Source organism: Trachurus trachurus, assembly GCF_905171665.1.
Source record: "Trachurus trachurus genome assembly, chromosome: 21".
Lineage (NCBI taxonomy): Eukaryota > Metazoa > Chordata > Actinopteri > Carangiformes > Carangidae > Trachurus > Trachurus trachurus.
Genome location: NC_139899.1, coordinates 18,654,694 through 18,661,105, shown reverse-complemented (window position 1 = coordinate 18,661,105; position 6,412 = coordinate 18,654,694).

Here is a 6,412-nt window from a genome sequence, read left to right as displayed (position 1 = left end):
ACATTACAGAAAGTCCTTTATAACCAAAATTCAACAAAATAACTGTGTTGGATTCATAAGCATCATTCACAATGGACTCACATTTAGTGTTGTTTGTACTGTGCATGTTGCACCAATTTTTACTGACAAGATTCTTCTTCTTCGCCAGTATGATTTCATATTCACATCGCTTCTATGTTTCTGAAGATAACAACAGATTTACCAATGTTAAAATGTGTTTTTCTTTCCACAAATTCAGCAAGTGAAACCTTGATTACAAATTTAAACCTCTGGTCAAATTCTGCAACAAATATCTGAAGCCAGGATATAAAAATACACCTGAGGTTCCACTTGAAAAGCTTCCTTGGATTGGTATTACTGTTTTAATGTATAAAACATGTGTTTTTGTTTGTGCTGACCGACAGTAAAAAACAAAGGAACAGATTTGTCATGTACACATTTTGGTTGTACCCTCTGTCATGCATCTTATTCTTATGATGTCCATGTGATAGTCTATCACATCACTGACCCTCAAGGCAATTCAAGCTACATTATTCAATGTCCCTTTCTTCTCGTGTCCTTCAGACCTACAGTATATCCACAGTAGCTCTGTGCAGAAGGACTTTTATTTTTTACCCATGTGGTGAAAGATTAATGTTCAAAGGTTCTTATGATTTCAGTGTTTCAGGATTACAAACCACCACTGGTGTGCATGCTCCAGCGAGGAGTAATTAAAGAGTGATTAAGAAGGACGGTCCAAGGCACTGAACACCGCAGCGCGCTGAATTTTGAATAGAAAGAGGAAGATGAAAGATTTTTTTCCCACTGCAAGCCATCAATTATATATTACTTTATCCCCTCTGAGGAAATCTACCTGTTAAATAGATGCTGTGATTATTCTTTGTCGAGGGTGCGTTATTTGAGAGTGTGTTCTCGTGTTTCTCGGTGGCGTCTCATAACAAGCAGTGAAAAACATGAAGAAACAGCAGCTTTTTTTGTTTGAAACAGATCATTTCATGCTCTTTAGATTGCCTCATGCATTTTACTGCTGATGGATAATTTTTCCATATTGTCTGACTCAACCTTTGTTTGGCACCATGGTTGGCTGGCACAGAGGAAGTTGTATGAAAGGAGAGGAAAAGTGTTTTTTTTTCTACTTTCTTTTTCTGTGTTTCCCTGTGGGAGTTACAAAACAAATCGTCAACTGTGACACCGGGAAACCGAGACAAACTTAATTTAGCACTGTGGTGTGATGATTGAACTAAACCGCTATCCTTAACTTTCCAGGTTAAATGTCTGAACTCCAACAAATTACATAATATGCTATAATGCAAAATGTCAATAATTAAAGGGGCGCATTGATGATTAAATCAAAGTCTCTTTACAGGTCATAGGGAGCGCTATTCCTATACCAGTTGCCTTTTGTTGCTGCAGAAAGGAGCTACAAGAACCTTCACAATGTGCGAGTACTGCAGGTTCCAGGTTTTGACAAAGAATAATTATGTGTGCAATATAAAATAATATAATATTTCTTGCTCTGCTGCATCTATTTTGATCATGTCTGGCAATCTTATGGGTGCACAGTGCTGAGTTTCTTTGTTTGTCCTCCAGCCTCCTCCCTTTCGATGCAATTTCCGCTTGGAGCAAATGTGGCATGATTACAGTTGGTCATGGCTGTGGTCGGAGGCTCAGAGCACATGGTTAGAGGCGAGAATAGTTCAACCACGGTGCAACTCAGCGTGCAGCGTGGCCTCAAATTATTTGTCAGAGGAAATTAGTTGTCAGTAAACTGTCTCTGAAAGACACGAAAACAGCATCGACTTACACAATGCTCTTTTATATGTATCAATATTAATGGAACCTTTTGCTTATTCTATTATGAACAAGTCACAATGTAAAGGCTGATTGTAGTTGATCCAATCATCTACCTGTTTAGATTTCTTCTTATTTGTTGCCTGTGCTCATGTGCACACAAACACACACTCACATATGTGTGAAATATTAAACCCTGACTCAGAAAAGAGCACACATTTACAGTCGACTGGCTTTCACCATGTTCTGCAGGCAGCTGGGAGAAGATGAATACTTAATCAGACAAACTGTTTAATCTCGCTTCTTGCTGCAACGTCCAACAAACAATACATGCTCCCTCTCCGAGACATCAGTGTAAAAACCACTGATTTAAATTCATGCACTGTGCGCGCACGTATGCGAGCGAACCATGCAGTATTCAGGATGGAGAACAGAGGTATTAGCTCCTCTGATGTCTCCCTGTGTTCTGCCAGGGGCTTTCTGAGAGGCATCTCAAATATTCACAAACATCCATCAATGCCTGAAAGGGTCAGACGAGCCACGGTCACACAGAATCCCTCTTGCACACACACGCGCGCGCACACACACGCACACACTCAAACATAGCATACACATTCAATTAGCTTCTTTCTTTTGCTCTTGGAGCTTTCTTTAATCATAGTTTTTCTATCATGTTTTTCTCTAAGGCCTGCTGTGGTATGATTTAAGCATGGTTTCTCCCTCTCTCTCGCTCTCTCTTTCTCTCTCTCTGTTTGGTCGAGGTATTACTTATGTTGTCAGGACCTACATTTTTCTTTTTTTTTTTACATAAACACAAAATCTGGCCTTCATTTTCTGTTAAGGTACCAAAGTCCCCAAAGCATGTGACAAAGATTTAGGTCTTCATATTATAAATGATTTCATTTTATTAAGAAAACATGTTTTAAGGTTAGGTCAAAGTTACATACATGTATATAATAAGATAAGTGACATTAGTTTCTAGAAAATTAAGGTGTTATAGGTCAATTTAATGTCCTCTGAAGTGAGAAAAATCTTTGTGTGTGTGTGTGTGTGTATGGGGACTATGCGGGGACTTTTTGGGGACCCTCTTTATGGGAGCCAAAGTCCCCAAATTGTGTTTGTGGAAATAGATTACACCATAATGAAAATCATCAAATTGTAAAATGATGACATGTTTTAAGGTTAATCTTAGGTTTAATGAATGTAAGTCAATGTTGTCTCTTTAAATCTTGCAGCTATGAGAGTCAGACAGCACTAGGTACAGGTTTGAACACACCAAAGATGCACTCAGGACTAATTTGAGATCTGATCTCTCAGACCACATTCTGAGGCGGTCTGAACCACGTGTCCAAGTTCCCTTGACAGTGTGAACTCGTGTCCTGACCACATTTGAGAACCGCCTACATTACTGACATCATCCTGCCATAGCGTAATTAGGAACTGAAAATGTTTTAAAGTCTCAAATGGATAAACATTTATTTCATTGTAGGAGCAGCACACAACACATAATTTTCGCTCAAACCCTCCCCCTCGCTCAGTGTCGCTCTCTCACATTAGTCTCACTCTCAAACACACAATAGACAAGTCTGTTGATTGCAGAAAAGCAACAAGATGTAGTTGCATATGAGGAGAGGAAATGAGATCTGACCACAAGCGGTCAAGGGAGACGCCATGCAGAGGAACATTTTAAAACCAGGTGTGAACACATATACTTAGAACAGACCACTTTTCATCTGATCATTCAGAAGTGTGTCAATACCAGGTCTGAACAGGCAAAGACTGCATGTGTGTGTGTGTGAACATGAATATATTTACACCTCGAGAGCTCATAGTGCCTCGATGCAAAATGTTTTCTCCTTTCTCAGTTCTGTATGGACGTGAAAAGGTACAGAAAGTAGGCCTAGGTATGAAACTGTGTGGTTTAAAGTTGAGGCTTGAGGCTTCCTGTAGTAAGTGCATGTATCTGTGAAATGAATCTATTAATATGATTAGGACTGTGCTACTGTGTACTTTGGGGTGCAGTCAAAACTTTTTATCAGTGCTCATCATGTCATGGTTTTTCTGTCCATAATGGAGTCAAATGAGATGAGGCTGGAAGGATCCACATGTTGTTGGTGAAGAGCAATGTTCTCTTTTCTTGCTTGTTAGACCAGCCACTTCTCACTCAGTCTCTAGTGAATATGGCCGAGGGCGGCTGCTGACTACAGTACCATTACCAAAGACCTCATTCATTAACCTGGCATTTGGACACAAAAAGAAAAGAAAATGTCACAGCTGCTGCAGACACACACACACACACACACACACACACACACACACACACACACACACACACACACACACACACACACACACACACACACACACACACACACACACACACACACAGATAACAGCAATTTATGTTCAACAAGTCATACAAAGTGGGAGCAGGCGTGTGTCCAAACATGCATGTGTGGTGATAAATCGAGGAAGCTTGAAGCTTGTTTTTTTTGTTTTTTTCTCCTTCTGGCAGCTCCAGTCTTCTATTGTCGACCTCCAGTATCAAATTATGGGCTGTGAGCCCTGCATTAAGAAAGAGAGAGGAGAGAGAGAGAGGCTTGCATGATAACAATTTATAATACAGCCCACCATTTAAAGGGTCATTTTTTGGAATAAACAGACCAAAACAGTGGCAGTGGAAGAAAACACCCTATTGCCAGTTTATTAGGTACATGTGTACCAAAACTAATTCAGTTCAACAACCCTGCAGTGATGTCCATTTGAGGTCCAGTTTTCTCTTATAGGAGAATCCTGACTGGTTATAAGATAGGTACAATTAACAATATAAATGCATGCATTTTGAATTATAACAAACCTGGGATGTATTACGTAAGAGTTACTGCAGGGCACCTTCAACAATAGACATTTTTGTGTGCTTAATGTGTCTATGCTTCTTAACCAGTGCAAGGCAATCAAACACAATGTCTTTTCATGCCTCCCTGATGCAAGGAGCAGTTGGAAGCATGAACAAGTCGACTGCAGCAGCCTCTGCTGGTGTACAACACAATTAGAGCACAGCCTCACCACTCACTCAGTTTTTACCCTTTATACACATTGCCCACTATACCCACTCCCCATGCACAATCAACACTGGTAAATGTAAAACCTGCTCAGCACATCCTGGCAGAACATAATGTGATCGCTGATCAAAATGAATGGCATAAAAGGCCAAAGCTGATAGAAGCTGGAGAACACATGTTACAGTTATGTATCTGCCTGAACTCTAGTGTCAATTTGTTGTTGCCATTTTGTTTTGACACCTTTGTAAAGTGTGAGTTCCTCTTCCTGTTCCCCTTGAGATTTCAGTCAGTTAGTCAGTCAGTGTGTCTGTAATTGGAAATTAAGGAAATGAGTTATCTTGTGTTGTGTTGCACTTTATCTATTTATCTCTGTATGAATATAGATGTTGTGTCTCAGCATGTCAGCACAGATGATGTGTTACGATCAGATGAATTGGGGAACCTACAGACTTTCAGGTCTTGACATTTAAAACAAGTCACTTATGAGAGCACATTTGTTGATTAGCATGCTCAGGCCACTTGGTTAGCATCTCTCACTTTGCTCCAGCACCCGGTGCACTAGCAAGACCAATGCAGATCTTTGTTTGTCACATTATTAACCCCTTAATGAGAGGATCTCATTTCTGACAAATGTTCAGTTTTTTATTTTAGGATTCCTCTCAATATTAGACCCTTTCTAGTTTTTGACCCAAAAGTTACAATCATTTCATTACCATATTTAAAGTAATTATCTCATGGCATGACTTAGATTATAGCATCCACGTCACTAGCACAGAAGCATAAAATATGTCAGAAAACTGTTGGACATTGTTGTTTGAGATTTTGGTCCATGTCAACAGGACTGAATTTCTCTCTCTTTTTTCCAGATTTGGTAGATTCACCTTCTCTTTAACAATCTGCTGCACCACCACATCCCAAAGATACCCTGCTAAGGAGGCTGTTCATTGAAGACACTGTCATGTTTATGAAACCAATTTTGAAATGATACTGGGAAATCAGGGTCAGCAATGATACTCAGTTTGAAGGTGTGGAACTCAAACCACAATCACTGGTAGGGTATCAAGGGGCCCATAGCCTCTACACCATTACACCACCATCAGCAGCCAGGACTGTTGATACAAGGCATGTTGGGTGCATGAATTCATGCTGTGGTGTTGTCACCACATTCTAACACTGACACCTGAGTGCGTCAGAAAAAAAAATGTAACCCTGACAAAATGTGAGTTCAGCTGTGTTGTTTTAGTCACACCTCTGCAGCAAAACAGGACCAAGCCTTCAGGACTGAGGACTGAAAAGAAAATTAGAATAAAAGAAGAGTTCTGAGAATTTTAGACTAGTGACCCATGTTTTCCAATTTTAGCAGATTTCATCATGTCTTGTTATCAAAACAGAGAAGTAGGCGTTGCATGATACGTTGGTTCTTTAAATGGTTACATTTCAAACAGAAAAAAAGCTACATTAGACTACTCACAATTAAAGTGTGGAAAGTTATGGTCTGTACACATGCGTCAAACCTTGAATTACAATCACTCTAACAGTTGAGCAATTATTGTGTGCAC